This window comes from Schistocerca nitens, chromosome 4 (assembly GCF_023898315.1).
Source record: "Schistocerca nitens isolate TAMUIC-IGC-003100 chromosome 4, iqSchNite1.1, whole genome shotgun sequence".
Taxonomy (NCBI): domain Eukaryota; kingdom Metazoa; phylum Arthropoda; class Insecta; order Orthoptera; family Acrididae; genus Schistocerca; species Schistocerca nitens.
Genome location: NC_064617.1, coordinates 106,575,965 through 106,585,558, shown reverse-complemented (window position 1 = coordinate 106,585,558; position 9,594 = coordinate 106,575,965).

The window sequence follows — 9,594 nt, the reverse complement described above, 5'->3', positions numbered from 1 at the left end:
TGAGTACCAAGGCAACAGTATTTTGTGGGTTGTGAACTATGGAGTGTTGATAAATGAAACAAAAAAAAAAAAACTTCACGCGCCAGTCAGTTGAAATACTGCATTTTCTGCGCTAGTGAAAGAGGCTCAGGAAGTATCTGAAACATTCTTTATAATTGTATTGGTGAAGAAGCTTTATTCCGGAAGATTCCTAAAAAAAGTGGTCTGAAGTTCCGTACGTACCCTATTTTAATAACAGAAAATATAGATATCCTACAGGAAATAAGTTTACAAATGTAAGGTACCTTCGTTTACAGTATAATAATAATTTCATTGTCGTGCAAACAGGAACAATGACAAATGATTTTACAACCATTCTGTGGTTGGCCGTGTTGAACCAACAATAGGCCCGGGTCAGTTATAAATCGTATCTTTTTTATGGAAAATAGGGGAGAAACGGATTTTCGTATAGTTATTGTATTTACAGTTGTGCGTTGTTTTAATGTAGTATAATGGCAGCTGGTGCACAATCCACAGATTTTAGAACCTAGCGGTGTTTGAAATGTTTGACATTCCTTTCCCGCCCTTTGCGAATAGGAGTTCAGTGTATTACCGACTACTCCCGTACCCATAATTCTTCGACTAATAAAGTCGACCCATGATAATAATCACAATAATAATAATAATGCCATTCGGTCAGTACAGCAATTGACAACGTCACACATAGTATACAATGCAACTGATAATTTAAAAGAAACAACAGGATTGTTATTAGTGTTACAATATAATATTACAGTTGAAATATTTATTTATGTTGTAGAATGGGTGGATAACTAGCCTGTAAAACAGTATTAGTTTGAATACTTATACAGATAATTGTTATACAGATTATGGAATCTTATTAAATAATTTGTGCCACTTGAGTTCATAACTGCCCAGTGATTTTGACAGTCAGTGGTATGGGGTAGCATCTGTTTTCTCTTTTACTGTAACAACGTACATTTTCTTTGCGTTTCGCTTCTGGTAACCACTTTCTTGTGTACATTAAAACATAGTTTATATATAAGTTTATTACAGTAGTGATCTTTTGTTCACAAAACAATGGTTTACAGTGTGACTTATAAAACGAAACAGTAAGTACCCTACTAGCTTCTTTTCTGCACTATTAAGGTGTTATGCACACAACTAGAGTTACTCCATATATTCAGTTTACGATGGATGTGAAGAAAGAGGGCCCACTGCCTTAGCTGGAAGTTCTGCTACAGAGGAAATCTGACGGGACTGAGTTATCACTACCGCGCACAACGTGATGGTGTACAACTCATGCTTGATTCACGCAGCACACATCGTGTCCGAATCTCATACCTCGCCGGTGAGCTGTTTTAACAACCTACTAGAGTTTTCCAATCGAATGGCCACGGTATTCTGCAAGGCAAATTCATAGATGATCTCGGCCTCAGAAAACGAGGTGTATAGGAGACTCCTTGGAAGTGTGGAATGACCTAGCTTGGCTTAGTACAGCGATATATACAGGGTGGTCCATTGATCGTAACCGGGCCAAATATCTCACGAAATAAGCGTCAAACGAAAAAACTACAAAGCACGAAACTTGTCTAGCTTGAAGGGGGAAACCAGATGGCGCTATGGTTGGCCCGCTAGATGGCGCTGCCATAGGTCAAACGGATATCAACTGCGTTTTTTTTTATATAGGAACCCCCATTTTTTATTACATATGCGTGTAGTACGTAAAGAAATATGAATATTTTAGTTGGACCACTTTTTTCGCTTTGTGACAGATGGCGCTGTAATAGTCACAAACATGGCTCACAATTTTAGACAAACAGTTGGCAACAGGCAGGTTTTTTTAAATTAAAATACAGAACGTAGGTACGTTTGAACATTTTATTTCGGTTGTTCCAATGTGATACATGTACCTTTGTGAACTTATCATTTCAGAGAACGCATGCTGTTGCAGCGTGATTACCTGCAAATACCACATTAATGCACTAAATTCTCAAAATGATGTCCGTCAACCTTAATGCATTTGGCAATACGTGTAACGACATTCCTCTGAACAGTGAGTAGTTCGCCTTCCGTAATGTTCGCACATGCATTGACAATGCGCTGAAGCATGTTGTCAGACGTTGTCGGTGGATCACGATAACAAATATCCTTCAACTTTCCCTACAGAAAGAAATCCGGGGACGTCAGATCCGGTGAATGTGCGGGCCATGGTATGATGCTTCGACGACCAATCCATCTGTCATGAAATATGCTATTCAATACTGCTTCAATCGCACGCGAGCTATGTGCCGGACATCCATCATGTTGGAAGTATACCGTCATTCTGTCATGCAGTGAAACATCTTGTAGTAACATCGGTAGAATATTACGTAGGAAATCAGCATACATGGCACCATTTAGATTGCCATCGATAAAATGGGGGCCAATTAACCTTACTCCCATAATGCCGCACCATACATTAACCCACAAAGGTCGCTGATATTCCACTTGTTGCAGCCACCGTCGATTTTCCGTTGCCCAATAGTGCATATAATGACGGTTTACGTTACCGCTGTTGGTGAATGACGCTTCGTCGCTAAATAGAACGCGTGCAAAAAATCTGTCATCGTCCCGTAATATCTCTTGTTCCCAGTGGCAGAACTGTACACGACGTTCAAAGTCGTCGCTATGCAATTCCTGGTGCATAGAAATATGGTGCGGGTGCAATCGATGTTGATGTAGCATTCTCAACACCGACGTTTTTGAGATTCCCGATTCTCGCGCAATTTGTCTGCTACTGTCGCGCGGATTAGCTGCGACAGGAGCTAAAACACCTACTTGGCCATCATCATTTGTTGCAGGTCGTTGTTGACGTTTCACATGTGGCTGAACACTTCCTGTTTCCTTAAATAACGTCCGGCGAACGGTCCGGACACCTGGATGATGTCGTCCAGGATACCGAGCAGCATACATAGTGCACGCCCGTTGGGCATTTTGATCACAATAGCCATACATGAACACGATATCGACCTTTTCCGCAATTGGTAAACGCTCCATTTTAACACGGGTAATGTATCACGAAGCAAATACCGTCCGCACTGGCGGAATGTTACGTGATACCTCGTACTTATACGTTCGTGACTATTACAGCGCCATCTATCACAAATCGAAGAACGTGGTCCAACTAAATATTCATATTTCTTTACGTACTACACGAATATGTAATAAAAAATGGGGGTTCCTATATAAAAAAAAACGCAGTTGATATCCGTTTGACCTATGGCAGCGCCATCTAGCGGGCCAACCATAGCGCCATCTGGTTTCCTCCTTCAAGCGAGACGAGTTTCGTTCTTTGTAGTTTTTTCGTTTGATGCTTATTTCGTGAGATATTTGGCCCGGTCCCCGGTCACTGTTTCGTGTTTCTGGGACTCTGCGATAAACTAGAGAATACATATTCACATGGTAGATAACATAATAAATGGGGACTCAAGATTCGAATGAAGTACCTCCTGGAACCCCCGCACTTGCCGCCATTAGATATAGAGAAAAACAAGAATATCTGTCGTCAGTTGCGGCGCAACTTAGGAGAGAGACCATCAAGCAAGAATTTTGTTTTGGCGTCTGGGTACAGTGGCACTCGTAGTAGGCCGCGGTTCTCTTCCCGTTTGGGGGCTCAGAACCAGTAGGAGGTGCTATCTGAATGCGTTGGGTTCTGACCACGTCACAGTCATCTATCTGCAAGGAACTCCTACGAAGATGTGCGACTTCCAAACCAGGCCTCTCCATCTACATCTGCATACGTGCTCGGGAAGCCACCATATGGTACGTGGTGGAGGGTACCGGTACCACAACCAGTCATTCCCTTTCCTGTTGCACAGGCAAATAAAGCGAGGTCTCTGTACGAGCTTTAACTTCTCGTATCTTCGTGGTCCTTACTCGAAATGTACCTTGGCGACAATAGAATTTTTTTGTGATCAACTCCGATTACCTAAATTTTCTCAATATTGTTCCTCGGAAGGAATGTCACCTTCCCTCCAGGAATTCCCATTTGAGTTCCTGAAGCATCTCCGTAAATCTTGCGTGTTGTTCGAACCTACCGCTAACAAATCTAGCTGCCCGTCCCTGAATTGCTTCGACTTCTTCCTTCAATCCGACCTGGCGCCAATCCTAAACATTCGAGCAGCACTCAAGAATAGCTCGCATTAGCATTATACACTGAAGAGCCAAAGAAACTGGTGCACCTGCCTAATATCGTGTAGGGCCCCCGCGAGCACACAGAAGTGCCACAACACGACGTGGTATGGACGTGACAAATGTCTCGAGTAGTGCTGGAGCGAACTGACACCATGAATCCTGCAGGGCTGTCCATAAGTTCCTAAGAATGTGATGGGGTGGAGATCTCTTCTGAACAGTAGGTTGCATGGCATTTCAGATATGCTCAATAATGTTCACGTCTGAGGAGTTTAGTGGCCAGCAGAAGTGTTTAAATTCAGAAGAGTGTTCCTGGAGCCACTCTGTAGCAATTGTGGACGTGTGGGATGTCGCATTGCCGTGCTGGAAATGTCCAAGTCAGTCGGAATGCTAAATGGACATGAAAGGATGCAGGTGAACAGACATGATGCTTACGTCCGTGTCACCTGTCAGAGGCGTATCTAGACGTATCAGGAGTCCCATGTCACTCCAACTGCACACTCCCCACACCATTACAGAGCCTCCACCATCTTGAACAGTTCCCTGCTGAGACGCAGGGTCCATGGATTCATGAGGTTGTCTCCAGACACGTACACATCCCTTCGCTCGATACATTTTGAAACGAGACTCGTCTGACCAGGCAACATGTTTCCAGTCATCAACAGTCCAGTGTCGGTGTTGACGGGCCCAGGCGAGGCGTAAAGCTTTGTGCCGCGCAGTCATCAACGGTGCGCGAGTACATCGATGATTTTCGATGAATGGTTCGGACACTGACACTTGTTTACGGCCCAGCACTGAAATCTGCAGAAATTTACGGAAGGGGTGCACTTCTGTCGCGCTGAAAGATTCTCTTCGGTCGTCGTTGGTCCCATTTTTGCAGGCTCTTTTTCCGGCCTCAGCGATATCGGAGATTTGATGTTTTACCGGATTCCTCATATTCACGGTACACTCGTGAAATGGCTGTACGGGAAAATTCCCGAATCATCGCTAAATCTTGATAACCTGCCATTGTAGCAGCAGTAACCGATCTAACGGCTGCGCCACACACTTCTTGTCTGATATATTCCTTGCCGTCAGCAGCGTCGTATTCTATCCGTTTACATATCTCTGTATTTGAATACGCATACCTATACCAGTGTCTTTGGCACTTCAGTGTATATGCGGACACCTTTACATAAGAACCGCACTTAACTAAAATTATCCAAATAAACCTAAGTCGACCATTCGCCTTCCCTACCGCAATCCTCACATGATCGTTCCATTTTATATCGATTTGCAGTGTTACGCCTTTACATTAAAATGATGTAACTGTTTCAAGCAGCACACAGCTAATGCTAAATTCGAATGTTACAGGTTCGTTTCTCTTACTCATCTGCATTAACTTAATGTTTTTCCACATGTAGAGCTAGCTGCTATTCATTACACCAACCAGAAATTTTGTCTATCTTGTATCATCTTACAGTCACTCAACAATGACACCTTCCCGTTCTCTACAGCATATTCAGTAAACAACCACAAATTGATCCACACCTTGTTCGCCAGATCATTTATGTATATAGTAAATAACAGCGGTCCTGTCCTACTTCTTTGGGGCACTCCTTGTCTCTGATAAACACACGCCGTCGAGGACGACATATTGGGTTCTATTACGTAAGAAGTCTTCCAACCAATTATATTTCTGGAAACCTATTCCATATTCTCGCACCTTCGTTAACAGTCTGCAGTGGAGCACCGTGTCGAATGCGTTTCGGAAATCAAGAAATATGAAATTTGCCTGTCGCCCTTTTTTCGTATTTTGCAGGACATCATGTGAGAATAGTGCAATTGAAGTTTGACACGAATGGTGTTTACCAAGGCTGTGCTGAGTCGTGGAAAGAAGCTTTTCAGTCTCTAGAAGAATTATTATATTCGAACTCAGAACATGTTCAAGAATTGTGCAGTAAACCGATGTTAAGGATATTGGTGTGTAATTTTGAAGGTCCGTTCATTTACCCTTTTTATATACATGTGTGACTGCGCTTTTTTCCAGTCTCTTAGGACTTTACGGTGGGCGAAAGATTCACAATAAATGCAAACTAGGTAAGGACCCAATGCCATAGAGTACTCTTTGTAAAACCGAATTGGGATTCCATCCGGACCTGACGACTTCTTTGTTCTCATCTCGTTCAATTATTTCTCTACGTCATGGATGCCTGTTATTATGTCGTCCATATGAGAAACTGTGCGATGATCAAACGACGGTATGTTTGTACGACTCCTGCGTGAACGATTTCTTAAACGCGAAATTTAAAACTTGCTATCTTCTACTGTCTTACCATACCAGTCAATGAGTGACTGGATAGAAGCCTCAGACGTGCTTAGCTATTTTATGTGTGATCGGAATTTTCTAGGGTTTTCGGCCAGATATTTTGGTAAGATATGATGGAGGTAGTTGAATTCTTCGCGCATAGAACATTTTATAGACGCACGGATTCTATTAACCTTCACATGTCGTCATTTTTGCGTTCTCTCTTGAAGCGAGAGTGCAACAGACTGTTTCCTCGGAATTTTCCGAATTTCGTGGTTAAACCACAATGGATCCTTACCATCTTTAATCAACTTACTAGGCACCTACCTCTCCAGAGCAACTGCTTATCAGCTCTTTCTAACAGAAACACCCACCTAGCTTTCTTGACTGACTTGTTAACCTGGGTAACCATAGTCGCTAAGGTAACGTCATGATCACTAATCCAGGGTGCGATTTGTGCTTTTACCAGTGGGAGGGATGTCTTAGAGGGTTAGTAGAATTATATATGCTGCTAGCTTGGACCGTGGCGTTACGCATGGTTAAACAGCTATTTATAAATAGATGTTAATGCCGAAACTCATTATTCACGCGTATGCACTATCAGAAAAGCCATCCCTTGTTATATCTTTAAAAAGTACATTATAGGTAAAGGTTATTTACAAAATCATCTACGTACAGGTATACGAGGGGAATTCAAAAAGCAGAGGCACATTTGTGAAAAGCTGTACTTACTCTGATGACAGAAAACTGAAACATATTAATAGTAAGACTTATTAAAAACTTTCAGTGTTCAGCTCCACAAATTTAAATTATATGTAATGTTTTACTCCAGTGCATGGGAAATAAACATCCCAGGTTGGGATGCATAAACTAAAACCAGAGGAGGGGATGGTCTGATGCAGAGGGGGGAAATCCCCCCCATCCCCCCCTGCAAATCGCACACTGCATTAATCCAAGCTGAGACTACAATGACATCATCCAGTGAGGAAAGCCAACTGGCGACGAGCTTGTTATCTCTGATAGTGGTGGCCTATCACGCAATTCCACTGTATTCAGCTGTATGGTATTATAACCGTGAGCATGGGCTGCAGGGGTAGTCTCATCACACAGTCTCATCTCAGAGTCAAACAGTAGACTTATATCACGGACTCATGATGGGCAGTTCTTCTGTCACAGTGAATTCATTGAGATGCCATACTGGACTACGTTGTAGCAGTTATGGCCTTGTTGTTGTAACAGGCACAGTCAAATATATTATTAGTCTTTGGGCTTAGCCTGAGGCAGATATTGTATTATTGTAAGTACACATGTTCAAAGTTCTATTCAAAGTATTTGTGAGTTATAATGAAATACCGTTTCTCGAGTTGGACTCTGTATTAGTTTCAGAACACTACACTCGCACAGTCATTCAGAGTGACATATGTCACCAGCACTTAGAGCATGTTACAACAGTTTTATGTGTTGATTACAATTAAAACAATAAATAGGTGTAAGTTGGCTGGCTATGGTGATGGTGGAGACCAGATTGGCCCTTCTTTCCTAATGATCAATTTGAGTCTGCATTTAGGCTGTCCTTTTTTATGTCCAAGTCAGTGAAATCAGGTTTTGTAATCAAAATGGTCAGCAAGTCAGTAATTTTAGCCTGAGGTTTGGTTTTCATCCCTGTCTCTGTGGAATTTTGCACAGAGCAGAATTTAATCATTGCTAAGACTTGATTTAAGAACTGGGAAACAACACTATACATGGAAGATACCTGGAGATACAGGAATTTTTGAAATAGATTATATAATGGTAAGACAGAGATTTGCAAAAAAAAAAAAAAAAAAAAAAAAAAAAAAAAAAAAAATTAAACTGTAAAAAATTTCCAGAGGCAGATGAGAACTCTGACCATAATTAATTGATCATTAGCTGCAGATTAAAACTAAAGAAATTGAAGAAAGGTGGGCAATTATGGAAATAGGACCTGGATAAATTGAAAGGATTAGAAGTTTTTTAAGTATTTCAGACTAAGTGTTAAGCAGCATTTGACTGAAACAGGGGAAAGGAATGCAGTAGTAGACAAGTGGGTAGCTTTGGGGTTGAAGTAATGAAGGTAGTAGAGTATCAAAGAGTCCAAAAGACAAGACTCAGTGGAAATTCCTTGATAACACATGAGATATTGAACTTAATTGGCAAGAGACATGTGAAAGATGGTGGGCGGGGGTGGGAGGGGGAGCAACAAACACAATCACATAATCCATACCAGTATCACAGATGTTGACTATGTTTATCTGTAATTTATAATACCCTTCATTAATCTCTCCATTGCCTTTCGACCCAATTAATCTCTTCTTTACTGGAAATATCAAATTTGTTATCTTGTTGAAATAGTGCTGTTCATTTTGCTGCCTAATATTTTATTAGGTGCTCATGAAATAGTTGAAATTTGAACAGAATCATTCAATTGCCGCTGTGAGATAAAGAAATAAAAACAGTAACAACTAGAAATGTTCCACCAAGAGCCTGGGTGTAAAAAAAAATTAGGTTATCCAGACTATTTATTTCAACAGAATAAAAAATAACTGCAGAATATCACAAATTAATAAAAAAAATTTAGTAAGTTTCCGACACAAAAAGAGGCTGAGTCCATGAATAGTCCTATTCAAGTAGTACTTCAAGACTACTGTGTAAATTTGGAAATGTGAGTTTAAACATATAAAGAAATTCTTGTAATAAATTGTTCATTTGTGAACTTAAAATGCCCCTTTTTTATAAAGCAGCATTCAGTATGCACACAAGAAGGCAAAACACTCGCTGCCACCATCAAAGAAGATGAAAAATGTAAAATAATGTTCCAGAACGCCCATACCTCACTAATAAAATAAAAAACCCATTAATTTCTGAGAGAGACTAAACCAAACTTAGAATATGTGAACATTGACTTGATACAGTGCTATAACACTATCCATATAAATTTGTCACTAACCAGAGTAACATCTGACTCATAGTCTTATTGATCATCTAGTTAGGAACTGAAATAGGAAAGAATTAATAGTAAAAACTATTGAAAATCCCTCTCCAACCATAGAAGTTAATAGAAATCACAAAATAGTTCTGCATAGTGACTTACTCAGTTTTAAAGGCCTTAAGAAGGA